General features: G+C 39.7%; 1 protein-coding gene across 1 annotated transcript in view; it reads left to right on the top strand.

Annotated features, from left to right (window-relative positions):
- The first annotated feature begins 11,735 nt into the window (after positions 1–11,735).
- Positions 11,736–14,233, top strand: part of SLC26A5 (solute carrier family 26 member 5) — a 72,942-nt gene continuing 70,444 nt past the window's right edge. Inside the window, exon 1 of the mRNA XM_079150236.1 lies at positions 11,736–11,836. The gene's annotated coding sequence lies outside the window, so the exon portion shown is untranslated. The remainder of the gene's footprint in view (positions 11,837–14,233) is intronic.

The raw sequence follows: 14,233 nt of genomic DNA, 5'->3' as shown, positions 1-14,233 counted from the left end.
ATATATGAATACACGACCAGTGAAACTCCACATTATGTACAACCACAAGAAAGGGATCCTAATTAGAATAAGTTATACTCCATGTATGTAGAATATGTCAAAATACCATCTACTGGGGCTGGGGTTGTAGCTGAGTGATAGAGTGCTTGCCTAGCATGTGTGAGGCACTGGGTTCAATCCTGAGCACCACATAAAAATAAATGAAGTAAAGGTATTATGTCCCTCTACAACTAAAAATATTTTTAAAAATACTATCTATTGTCATGTATGTCTAAAAAGAACAAGTTTTTTAAGAACACAAGAGTAATTGAAAAAAAAAATTTAAACACATAGATACATGGATATACCATCACACAAAAGTTAATTCCAGGTGGATTAAAGACAAAAATCAAAGATATAAAACTTTACAACTTTTAGAAGAACATAATGTGATCATGGGGAAAGAAGGAATACTTAGACATGATACAAAATACACATAAGGGAAAAATTGAGGGAATACTGACCTGTAGTTTTGTTTTTTTGTTTGTTTGTTCTGTTGACCTGTAGTTTTAATGAATTAATTTGTAAAACTGTGTAACTGAAAAGAGCATAAAGTTTAAAAAAAAAAAGTCAAAGACTGGAAGAAGAAAAGGTAATAATGTATAAAGGACTAGACTCTAGAATATATAAAGAATTTGTGCAAGTGGATAAAAGAAGGCTGTCATGGTTTAGATATGAGGTGTCCCCCACAAGCTCCTTTGTGAGCACAGTGCAAGAACATTCAGAGGTAAAATGACTTGGTTATGAGACCCATAAGGTCATACATGCATTAATCCACTGATAAGGATAAACTGGGTGGTACCCATAGCAGGTACCGTGCGACTGAAGAGGTGGTTTGGTGGTGAAATGCTCTTGGGGTTTATATTTTTTCTGTGATGAGGGGAGCTTTCTCTCTCTCTGCTTCCTGGTGGCCATACCCTGAGCTGCTTTCCTCCACCACTCTTCCCCCATGATGTTCTGCTCACCTGAGACCCAGAGCAATAGAGTCAGCCATTACCATAGAAGAGACCTCTAAAACCATGAGCCACAAATAAAGTTCTCCCCCTCTAAGTGTTCTTGTCAGGTCTTTTGGTCACAGTAGTAAAACAGCTGACTAAATCAAAGATAATGCTTTTAAATGGCAATCATAAATATAGAAATTCATAGAAGAAAAACCTCGAATGATAAAAGATTTAAAGATTTTCAGTCTCATTAAAAATCAGGAAAATATCATTTAAAACATCAAATAATTTCATATCTAATCAGAGTGGCAAAAATTAAGAATCTGATCATAATGGTGCTGGAAATAAGAACTCTCATATGTTAACACACTGCTGGGCTGTATTGTTTTAAAATCTAGATTTCATTATCATTTGGGTATGGTGAGGCCAACAGGTCAGAAGATGACAGACATGAAAAGATAGTTTGTCACTCACAGATATAAAGGAAAGGATATGCCAGGTCACTCAGGGTCACACAGGGGAGCAATAGAGTTGGTCCTGAGGCAGGAATGAAGAGAAGGCATGATCAGGAGCCTTTATTATAATCTCAAGGAAGAAGATAAGTTGAGTGAGCAGGCTGAGGATTGTCCAGTTTGAATAATTTTAACAGTCTCTAGGGCCTAGGGGCTGTCTCCAACTGTACCTAGAATGATTAGGACTGTTGCCTCCTAGAACGTCAAAGCCAGGTAGAGGAAGTGGTAGGGAATATGGACTTGAATCAGTGTACTCCTGTGTGTCCTCTGCTATTGCTGAGAAGTGGCTAAACCTGGGATGGGTAACCTGGGATGGGTGACCTCGGTCTAGCCAGTGAGGTCCCAGATGCCAGGGTGGGAAGTATACAGAAAATAGTTTGATATAATCCCTGCTATAATTTGGATCTGAAAGGTCCCTAAGATGTCCATGTGTTGAAGGTCTGGTCCCTAGCCTGCAATGCTACAGGGAGGTGGTGAATCTTTTAAGAGGAGCGTCATCAGGAAGAAAGTTAGGTCATTGGAAGTGGCCCTTGGAGGGGATATTGGAACCCCAGCTCTTCCTGTGTCTTTCTTTTCTTCCACTGCCCCACTGTGCACTCGCACTATAATGTGCAGGCCCAAAGCAAAGGGGCCTAGAGATGATGGACTGAAACTTCTGAAATGTTGAGCCCAAAAAAGCCACTACTCCTTACAAGCCGATTTATCTTTGGTATTTTGTCACAGTAATGGAAAGTTAACTAACATATTCCCATTTGTCTATTTTTGCTTTTGTCGTCTTCACTTTTGAGGTCTTATCCCAGAACTTCCCCCCCCACCACCACCACCACCATGCCAGTCTTCTGACTCACACACACCCTGTTTTGTCCTAGTACTTTCATAGTTTCAGGTTTTATATTTAAGTCTTTGTTTCATTTTGAGTTGATTATTGTATATGTTGAGACACAGAAGTCCAGTTCCATTCTCCCACATATGGATATCCAGTTTTCTCAGCACTGTTGTTGAAAAGACTGTCCTTTCTCCAATATATGTTCTTAGCACCTTTGTCAAAAATCAGTTGACTGTAAGTACATGGGTTTATTTCTATTCCCTTGATCTATGTGTGTGTTTTGATGTCAGTTCCAGGCTGTTTTGGTTACTCTCACTTTATAGTGTGTTTTGAAATCAGGTATTGTGAGGTCTACAGCTTTGTTTTTTTTGTTCAGGATTGTTTTGGGTTTCTGGGATCTTACATAGTTCCATACAAATTTTATGATTGCTTTTTCTATTTCTGTGAATAATGTTATTAGCATTTTGATACAATTCAATTGCATTGAATCTGTGGATCACTTTGGGTAGTATGGACATTTAATTTTATTTCTTCCAATCCATGAACATGGGATGTCTTTTCCTTTTGCATTCTCTTCCAGTTTTTTTCATCAGTGTTTTATACTTACAAAGACCTTTCACCTCTGTGGTTAAATTTATTTCTAGGTATTTTTGAAGCTATTATAAAATGAAATTTATTTTTTTGAATTTCTTTTTTGGCTATTTCATTATTGGTGTATAGAAATGCTACTGATTTTTATATGTTGAGTTTGCATCCTGCAACTTTACTGAAGTATTTTTATCGGTTCTAAATTTTTTGATGGAGTCCTTAAGTTTTACTATACATAAGATCATGTCATCTGCAAACAAGGACAATTTGAACTTCCTCTTTCACAGTTTGAATGCACTTTATTTCTTTCTCTTGACAAATTGCTCTAGCTAGGACTTCCAGTATTATATTGAATAAGAGTGATGAAAGCAGAACTTCTTGTCTTGTTCCTTCTCTTAGAGAATACACTTAAGAAAATACCATACAGTTAATACAAACATCAGTAGAGAGCAGTGTAATATCAGTAACATTGAATATATGTACTGATGACCCGGCTACTTCTAGGTAATTATCATAGAGAAATTCCTACATACATTGTTTTAGTCAACTTTTTTTGTTGCTGTGACCAAAGGACCTGACAAGAACAATTAGAGGAGGAAAAATTTATTTGAGGGGCTCACTGTTTCAGAAGTCTCAGTTCATAGATGGCTGGCCCCATTCCTTGGGGTTTGAGGTGAGACAGGACATCATGGCAGAAGAGCATGGTGGAAGAAAGTAGCTAGGAACATGGTACCATAAAGCAAGGAGAAAACTGTGCTCAACAAGGACAAGATATAAACCCCAAAGGCATGCCCCCAGGGACCCATCTCCTCCAGCCACACTCTACCAGCCTACAGTTACCATCAAGTTAATCCCTATCAAGGGATTGATGCACTGATTAAGTCAAACCTGTTATAGCCCAATCATTTCATCTCTAAACTTTCTTGCATTGTCTCATACACGAGCATTTTGGGAATGCCTACTGTATAAACCATAACATACATACATATATATATATATATATATATATATATATATATATATGCAAGGAGATGTGTATAAGAAAGTTCATATTTTTTCCCTCATTTTTTAAAATTTGTTCTAATTAGTTATACATGACAGTAGAATGCACTTTGACACATCATATATAAATGAGTATAACTTCTCATGCTTCTAGTTGTATATGATGTAGAATCACACCAGTGATTCATATATGCACATTCATATATGCACATTCATAGGGTAATAATGTCCAGTTCATTCTACTATCCTTCCTACCTCCATTGTATATGTTGAGACTGCCTTTGTTCCCTTCGTCCCAATTCAAAGTAACTCTATTCTTCCCTAACCACCCCCCGCTTTATTGTGAATTAGCATCTACATATCAGAGAAAACATTCAGTCTTTGATGTTTTGGGATTGGCTTATTTCGCTTCGCATGATATTCTCCATTTACTGGCAAATGCCATCATTTCATTCTTCTTTAAGGCTAAGTAATAGTCCATTGTGTATATATACCACATTTTCTTTTTAATAATTGCAAATAATCAAAAACAAATATTCATCAAGAGAATGGATACATTATTGTTTATTTGTATAAAAAAGTGTCAAATGGCATGAAGAGTATGCTTATCAACAACAAAACAAGTTGTAAAATTACAAATATAAAGAGTCATTTACCAGATCTTAAAGCTTTCTAACAAATGCTATGTATTGCTTATCAATACAGACATAGTGAAAGTATAAAAGCATGTGTGGGAATAAATACAAATCCATAATAATGATTATCTCAGGCGGGGAATAAGATCAACAGGCATTATGTGGAAGACATCAGCTCACCTAAAGTGTTTTAGTTCTTCTTAAAAAGTCAGAATAAAGGCTGGGGAGATAGTTCAGTTGATAGAGTGCTTGCCTCGCAAGCACAAGGCCCTGGGTTCAATCCCAGCACCTTTAAAAAAAAAAAAAGTCAGAATAAAATAGTCAAAATGTTAATGTTTAAAAGAGTTGTATGCATACAAATGTGTTGTGTTACCCTCCATTCCTATGTGAAGTTCTAAATTATTATAGCCAGAAAAAAAAAAAAAAGAATATGTAGGATTTCTCACAGACCCAGTAGAGAGATGTATGCTAGGAAGAGGGCAATATGTACAAAAATGCAAAAATGCAAAGTCAGGAACTAGCTTCACTCCTTAAGGGAGCCATAGATCACTTGGGTTTGAGCGGCTTATATTATAAAGAGCAGCTTGAAACTTACTGTCAAGGGCTGTGACCAGGGCCCGTGCTGCTGGGGAAGAGGAGTGACAGATGTAAATAGTCTCTCATATTAATCAAATGCAGCTTTAACCAAGGGGCATTCAGTGGGTTTTGAGCAGATACCTTTCCATTAGTCTTCTCTGGCCAAGTTAAGAAAAGAAGCTGAGAGACTAGAATTATTAGGTGGACCTAGGACAACAGCTGAGGAATCATTTTAAGTTATCTGACAGGGATTTTATTAAGGCCTCATATTTCTCAAGGGTCACTGAAAACTGCTCACATACCAAAATATAGTAGTAAAAATAAAAAGTATACTTTTGTTTATTGGTCAGAAGAAGAAAAAACTGTCATTGGGAGCCTTCCAATTCAGAAGTGAGAGGGTGTTATTATTACTGCATCTTCTATCTAATCCTGTGGGTGCTTATTAGAAATGAATTTTTACGGTTCTTTTAATCCCACATGAATGGAAATTGATGCTGTTTTATAGACATAAGAGACTATGCAGTGACAATGAGAAGGCCTGCCACTCTCCTGTGGCCTTATTATCTATTCCAGTGTCTGTACCCACTGTACCAGCTTTATGTCCAAACATCAGAGAAAGAGAAGTTAAGCCTGGAAAATATACCATGTGTCCGTGTGTGTGTGTGTGTGTGTGTGTGTGTGTGTGTGTACATGTAGTTTTATTGTAACAAAGTACCTGTACACTTGATTTAAATCTGAGCATCATCATTCCAGTGAAAACAAAAAAAAATTTTAAATCAACAAATTAGCAATAGAGAATGTCAATTCAAATAATATCCTACAGGTTCTGCCTCAGCAAACCTAGCGACAGTCAGCTAACTTACACTAGATATTATAGTACTACCTCAATGCTAGTCCCACAGACAGCAGACATTGTGACAAATCAGACATTTAATACCTCCAAAATCAACTAGCAGAAACTACACAGCTCCCTTAAAGGCTGAAAAAGAAATTCTGTCACTCCTAATGAAATATCCTCTGCACTGGTATTTTCAGTGATTGAAGTTCTTTGGTCTTCTCTAAATGTCCTAACTGTAACAGAATACTTGTATTCTATTATCTTCTGTGTTTGGAGCTTGGTAAAACAGCAAAAAAGGAAAGCTGTCTTTGTGCCGTCTCCCTGAGACACACTCCCACACAACCAGAACCCTGTCCAAATCCCATACTCAGAAAGACAGCTTGAGTTCCCATCCTGCAGATTAACCATCTCCCAAATGTCTCTAATTAGATGAAATATATAAATCCACAGGTCAAAAAATCTCAGCAAATTTCAAGCGACATAAATAAACAAACAAAAAACATTCCTGGGCATATCATAATTAAGTGAATGAAAATTGGTGATAAAGAAATAATCTTCAAATAACCATATTCCCACACCTGATCTAACGCCATCTCTCCTCATAGTGAGTGGATTCAATCCTGTCTTACTTTCTCAGAAAACTTACTGTCAAGAACTATGAGGTTCTGGACAAGTTGCAAACTTGTTGCCACCTCTTCATAGATCTTGGGTCAGAGACAAAGATTTTGACTTACAGAACATGAGCTTCATGTGTAAGTTGGCTACCCTGTTCCCCAACCTAAATTCAATGGGTGAGAAGTGATGTAGAGATGGACCCAATAGATGCTGTACACAGTGGGTTTGTCTCTGAGGAATCCAGAGATTAAGAAACCCCAGCCTTTTAAATGGGCCACTAGCAAACTGCCCACTCTACTCTGGAAGGAAATCTTATCCTGGATTTCAAACATATGTGCCTTCTATTCTGAGGAGAGATCTCTATCTTTCAAGTCTGTAGCTATACAAATATCTCTGAAAAGGCAGTCTGGAACAAAGCTCTCACAAGACATACAAAAATGCAAAATCCATGGGGAACTGTTTCCAAGTACTTACTCTCTAGCAGCCCTTTTTTTTTTTCCTGTTTAATCCACAACTTTCCATAAACCAGATCCTATTCCATCACTATGCAAATATCCTCATGCCTCCCATGCCTTTCCAAGCTAACTCTGCTTCAACACCACACATCTCCTTCCCCTCACAACCAAATTCCTTGCAAGTTGTAATTATACAAGTTAACATCTTGTTCTCCAACTATTTGATTCTCAATCCACTTCAACGTGACTTCTGTTTCCATCTCTTTATCAAAATAGATCCTGCTCAAGGTTCCCAAGGATCTCCATGTTCTTGTATCAAATAAATATTAGTCAGTCCTCTTCCAATGTCAGAAGTTCTTCTTGACTTTGCCTTGACACGGTTGACCGTATCACCCCTCTGGTTACATTCTCTTCTCTTGCCAAGGACACTGAACGTGGTTATGCAATTTGTGCTGTGTCAAGATGCCTGATCTCAGGTGTGATGGGCACAGAAACGTAGCCCACAACTGGACTGATCAATGCCCTGGTGTGGAGCTGGATTTTTCTAGAGGAAGGAGAAGCCTAATGCTTGCAGTACCACTGTCTGCTGCCCAAGCCCTGATCTATAGGAATGCCTCTGCCAAAGGAGATGCTTTTCTTTCTTTTCTTCCTTTTCTTTCCTTCCTTCCTTCCTTCCTTTATTTCTTCCTTTCTTTTTTTCTTCACCTGTACTTGGGATTGAACAGGGCTACATCCCCCATTCTATTTTTTATTTTGAGGCAGGGAGTTGGACTCAAATTTGTAATCCACCTGCTTCAGCTTCCCAAGAGTGTGGAATTATAATTGTGCACCATCTCACCTGTCTGGAGATGACTTTTTACAACTTGGCATCCCTAGAGAGGTGCTTCTTTCTAATTCTCATAAAATCTAATGATGCCCTTGTCCTTTATTTCTTCTAGTTTCCCTCTCACATTTTCCTAGTCTCTCTACTTATTGATAGAAAATGATCACAGTAACCAGGATTTGGCCCTCCTCTGCACCCACCCTGGCCCTTTCCAACCCATTTCCCAAGCAGCAACTGGGCTTATCCCGTCACCTCCTACTTAAACTTCCCGAAGAGTTCACATTGCTCTTAGGACAGAACACAGAGTTCTCATCCTGGCCTCCCGGGCTCACCCTCTCTGGCCTGCTTTATCTTTACTCTGCTCTTTGTGCACATCCACAGGGGCCTCTCAGGCTTCCTTCTGTTCCTGTAGTGCTCATTCCATACATGTGGGTTTGCACACATGCTGGCTCTTCCCCAACTCCCCCGCCCCCATCTTGATCTAGGTGATGCCTAATGTTGGATACTTCAGCCCTTCCTTATCTGGATTAGGTTTTTATTTAAATGTTTTCATCTTTTTTTTTTCTTTTAAAGCGTTTATCCAAGTTTGCAATTACAATTTTATTATTAATATGATTATCTTTGACAAAGCACTTGCTTTTCATTTGATAGGCTATAAAGTCCCCTGATACAATTTATGGTTATAGTCTCAGTGCCTGCCACATGGTGTTTTGAAAACTAACAGTTATAAAAACAATAAGCATGTAAGTATTCCAAAAATTATATTATTTATTAGCATTAAATTCTTGAGCAAATCATTTAATATTAGACTGCTGTTTGTAATATGGAAGAAATAACATCTTCTCATGAAGCTACTGTGAGAGTTAAGTAATCACAATTGAATTACATATGTGTATGTACATGAATATGTATTAAATAATGTCAGCTATTCCTATCAACAGAAATAATGGCTTAAAGTCAAAATACAAATGATTAATTGAGAGATTATATTTGGAACACTTATCACAGATAACAACCTAATATCCCTAACTTACAAAGATCTTTTAAAATTGAAGACTAAACCAAAAATTCTATATAAAAAAATGAGCAAGACACGAATATATCATTAAGGAAAACACATAAAAATGGCCCTTAAACATACAAAAAGATGTTCAACTTAACTTATTATAATAGAAAGGTAAATAATTAAACATCATTGAGATACTAGTTCTTACTCACCAGATTGCAAAATTCAAAAACTTGACAATACAAACTTAGAAAGATTGTGGAACAGACACTCTCATATGTTGCTGTGTAAAATGTTGAAGAGTAAAATGATATAAGCTCTAAAGAGAGGACTATGGCAACAGCTAAAGAAGAAGTTTTAAATTACTACATATGCATTGATCAGGTGACCCAGCAAATAGCATTTCCACTTCTAAGGATTTACTCTATAGAAATACCTCCAAAAATATGAAAATATACATGTGCAAGGCTCTTAACTGCAGTCATTTGTAACTGCACAATACTGGACAATACTGGAAATCACATAAATGTCCAAACAAGGTCACTATTTGAACACACTATGGAACCACACAAGGGGATGTGTATGTGATGGCCCATGAAGTTGTAAAAAAGAATGAGGAAGATCTCCATGAGGTGACATATGGAGTGCACTCCCAAGATACTGGTGTGTGAAAGAAGTGCAAAAAAGCATGTAGAGCTTGTCTCCTTTTGCATGAGGAAGAAGCAGAGAAAGGACACACATGTATCACTTCGCTTTACCAAAGAAACTCAGAAGACAAACCAAAAACCCGTGAAGTTGTTTGCTCAGAGGACTGAGTAGAAGGGATGGAACCCATGAAGAAATACACTTCTCTGAGTCGATTTTTTGTGTGGTGTTCACGTTTTGAATCATATTCGTGTTCCACAAACTTGAAGAGTAGAAGTAAGCCACCAAGGACAAGAAAGGGTTGGGGATAGGGGGACTAAAACTAAAAGTGAACTCATCCCTGAACTAGAAATAATAGCTGTACCTAACTCACAAAGTTGTGATAATATGAATTAACAGAACAAGTGCTTAGAACAGTGCTTAGTACAGGTAAGCACTGTACAGGGTTAACAGTGTTTCTATTACTGTGATTATAATAGGTACCTAGGAGTTACCCCCTAAAGCATTCTGTAAACCGTCTGTCTACAATGTTGCTATTCAAAGTTTGGTCCTTCAATAGCCCATCAACCTCAACTAGGGGCTTGTTAGAGATGCCTGTCTTAGGCCCCAGTCTAGACCTACTAAATCAGACTGGGCATTTTTAATGGAATCTACAGGTGATTCATATACTGGTTGTTGTTTAAGTATTGTGCTACACGACACGTATGTGACAAGGTATCTCAAGAGAGCAAAGGCCAAATGGCAAATGAAAGACACCAGAAATGCGTGCCCAGGAGCACAACTTCTCCTCAGTAACTCTTCCTTTTAGGATTTGTTCAGAGATGTTCAAAAGCCTGACGAAAAATCAAACTCGCTTCTATACAAATGCCCACATTCAACAGTCGCTCCAGAGCACTGGACACGCGGTGCTCTCGAGCCCTTGAAAAGGGTGCCCTCCAGTGGTGTACAGAAGGAATTTGCGGCCTCTCCTCTACAATAAAGGGCACCTCGGGCTGTCTGGCCTCTGTTCTGAAGGTGAGGTCCCCTTGTCAGAAGACACTGAAGTCTCTAGGCCGGGTTTCCGGTTTTAAAACTAGCTGCCAAATTGCTAGTTCATCACCCGTGACACTACAGTGTACAGGCACAGAAATGCACAAGGCAGAAAAAAAAAGTGTTCCTTATGAGCCAGATATAATTCTTGCTAAACAATAAAACCAGAAGAAAGTGTCTGAAAGGAAATAATTTTCTACCCTCACCTTCTTGGACACTGGCACTCTGGCAGCAGGACTTTCCTGAAGCCGAGCTGTCAGAAAAAAAAACAAAAAAAAAAACAAAAAAAAAAACAAACAGGCTGCTTCCTTCCTTCCTCTTTTCTTTTTTCTTCTTTCCTTCTTTCTTTCTTTTTTTTTTTTTTTTTTTTTTTTTTCCTTTCTTCCCGTTCCTCGTCTTCCATTCGTTTATATTCCTTTCTCCTAAGTAACATGTTGATTAATTTACTGGGGTTGTGGCTCAGTGGTAGAGCGCTTGCCTAGCATGTGTGGGGCACAGGGTTGGATTCTCAGCACCACACATAAATAAATGAATAAAATAAAGGTCCATCGACATCTTAAATAAATAAAGTTTGTTTTTTTTTTGTAAACTCTAACTCGAATGCCTGCAAAATAACCTACCAATCATTTCCTTGTTGCACAAAAGTCAGTAAGTAAATTGTTAATCACACAGCTCACCAAAGCTTGTTTTAAAGAAAAAAAAATGCAATTTTTTCATTTAATATTTTCTAAGTTTTAGAATGTTCCTATGCTTGTGTCTCCTAATGACTGTCTTTAAGTATCAGGATGTTTTCATTTCAATAATAAGCAATGTAGCAATGTTTTGCCCTTGAATACTGCTGCTCGCTTCCCACGCTTTCTTGAACCTCAGACCTCTACATTTGCCTTTTACTTTTCATCCTAAGGCTACAATGAATCCCGTCTGGAGAAATTCATGGGCGATGAGGGATGGAAGCGGGTCTCGCCTCAGTAACTCCTCTTGGCGTGTCGACTGCACTGTTCATTTGCAAGCACCTTAGAAAGTTCTAGGAGCCCTCTGGGGAGCAGGGAAGCCCGAAGCCCCAGGGTCCGGCGCGGGGTGACGGCGGCTCAGGGCCTGGCCCTCCGAGGGGCGGGCTGCGCGGCCCGGGCTCGGCGGCGGGGCGGGGCGGGGCGGGCTCGGGTTACCCCGGGAGCTGCTGCGCGCCGCGCCTCCACCGGCCGGCCGGCGCCTCCTGCGAGAGCCGCACCGGGAGGCAGCGGCTTGGCGTCCAGGCGGCAGCGGCTGCTCCGCCCAGGGCAGCCCCGGGCAGCGCCGGCCGGTGAGTGTGCGGGCGGCCGCGGGTCGGGGGAGCTCGCGAGGGGGCCTCGGGCTCCGCGCCCCGGGGGAGCGGGCGCCGAGCGCACCTGACCTGGGCTGGGGCGGTCTCCGCCTCTCCTAGTGGGTCTGTCCCTCTGCCTCGAGCTTTACCTCCAGTCTTTCTCACTCTTCTAAAACTAACAGCCAACACATTTGACTTGCCCACACCTTGCGGGTCTCTGACCTCTGCAGGATGGTCTCGGGACGTGCTTTCCCTTGCTTTCCCCTAACTGGCTCCTTCCCCCTCTGCAGCTGCTGCAGAGAGATTTTTACTAGACGTTTGCCTCTCGGAGTCCCTTTGGTTCTAACCCAGCTCTTTGCTATTTACAGTTTTGTGTTCATAATTTCTTGTGCGCCCTGACCTTGCTTCCAAAATATTGTCATCCTTCATACTTGCCCTGATATGGCCAGTTTCGAGTCCCTTTTAGTTCTAGCCTGTTTGTATCAAAATCCAATTTAACAAAACAGAAACCTGGTCCGCAATTCCTTCAGCCTTCTCTCTGGAGCCCAGCGCTGCCTCCAGTCACGATGGGTTCTGCTAGCGATTGACTGCCTGGGGTTCCCAGTTCAAAACTGGGCCCCTCCGCGCAACACAACACAGCTTGACACCTTGATTCGACTACTGTTAATGAAGAAGCTTCTAAAAAATTTTCTACCCTGAAATGTGGTACTGGCCTCCTGTCTAAAAATCCTATGCCCTCCTCGTCATTACCGTAGCAGGCTCTCTACCATAATGGTGGTTCCGAGTGATTGTAGGTAGAGAGAGCAGTTGATTAGGAGACCAATTTACTTGTATTGATTATGCCTGGTTGAGTACGCACTCGGGAGCGGACCCCCAAGGAGACAACCTGGCCATTCTCAGTGAAATTAGAAAAATTGCAAGGATCTACTGCTGTGAAGAAGGCCACCGCCAGATAAACTGTGAGGAGGGGAAGATTCTCTTCCCCCTGTGATGAATACTGTGGGCCGCTCTAGAGTCCAGAATTTTAATGAAGACTCTTGTCAACTGCAGCAACAAAAATGGCAATGTTTTGGGGATTGCTGAGATTCTGCTTTTTCTTATTTGAAAACTGGGAACAGTGTGCATTATATTTAAATCTATTACCTAAAGTAAACTTAGGGACTAATAACCCAGAAGTGGAAGGGGGGTTGAAATATGCAATTGGAAGTGAAATTTGAAATATCTTTTTTTTCCCCCCCTTATGGTGCTGGGGATTGAACTCAGGGTCTTGCACATGCTAGCACTACCACTGTGCTGCAGTCCCAGCTGAGATACTTTTTGCTAGATCCTTCTAATTACTGTAGGGTAGTATTGTTTTGTATCAGAAGGGACAAGAGGGAGGAAAAAGAAATTCAAACTAATTTGCATTAGAAAAAAACTTAGGGTAAAGAATTCCTGGGTAAGGTTGCTATGGCTGATATCTTAAGTGCACTGTTGGAAAGCTTTCTAGTCTATTAAGTAACACCTGAGGCCCCAATTCTGTTACTTAGGATTTCTTTTTTTTTCTCACTCTAACTACTCTGAAACTATACAGAGTTACATGTTCCTCACTAATTTATGAGCGATACCAAAAGAATTGACTCAATCCAGTAACTATTCAAGTGCCTTCCGTGTAAAAGCACTTGGCTAAGAACTGAAGAATAGAAGATTGGGGAAATTTCTAATTAAAACAACAGCAGGCTGACTTGTAAGGTATAGATACAGGTTTGCACTGCCTACTTGATTGAAAATCAAAATCAGTTTAGTTTTCATCTCATTTTCAATGCTTGCATGTCTCCTGGTGGGTATCTTAATCATTTTGTAGTAGCAGGTAGTCTGCATTTTAGTTAATTCCAAAGTAAGCCGTTTTCTCAGAAATGTAACTAAGAAGATACATCCATTTCTCCTGAGGTTTGCATTACCATTAAATTAATACAGTTAAAATCAACAAGAAAGGTGATGAAATGATGGTTTTCCTTTCCTTTGCTTTCAAACTAGTATAATCTTATATGAAGGAAGATAGTAAACATGGATAACTTTAATCCTCTGGGACCTCCCAAACTATCTTTTATCTAAGTCCATTCTTTCGGAGATGGACTCAATTTCATTAAATCTTTTATTCCTTCTTTTGGAAATTAGTTCCAGGGGACAATTTCATGAAATCTTTCCTGTTAGGTACCAAGAACCATCAATATTATTATCTACTGCTCAAATCAACCTTTGAAAAACCATTGTTTTGTAGGGGACTTTGAGAGAGGGGACATGCCTTTTTCAAAACCTAGCAAACACTAGGGACTTCATCTCCAGGAAAAAATGCACAACTATTCAAAATGTTGCATACCTTTCAGAGAATTCCTCATGTCAGGGTTAAGAGTTTAGAATGGG

Source organism: Sciurus vulgaris (assembly GCF_902686455.1).
Source record: "Sciurus vulgaris genome assembly, chromosome: 8".
Taxonomy (NCBI): domain Eukaryota; kingdom Metazoa; phylum Chordata; class Mammalia; order Rodentia; family Sciuridae; genus Sciurus; species Sciurus vulgaris.
Note: the sequence above shows the minus strand (reverse complement) of the source record. Positions and strands in the feature narration are given on the sequence as shown.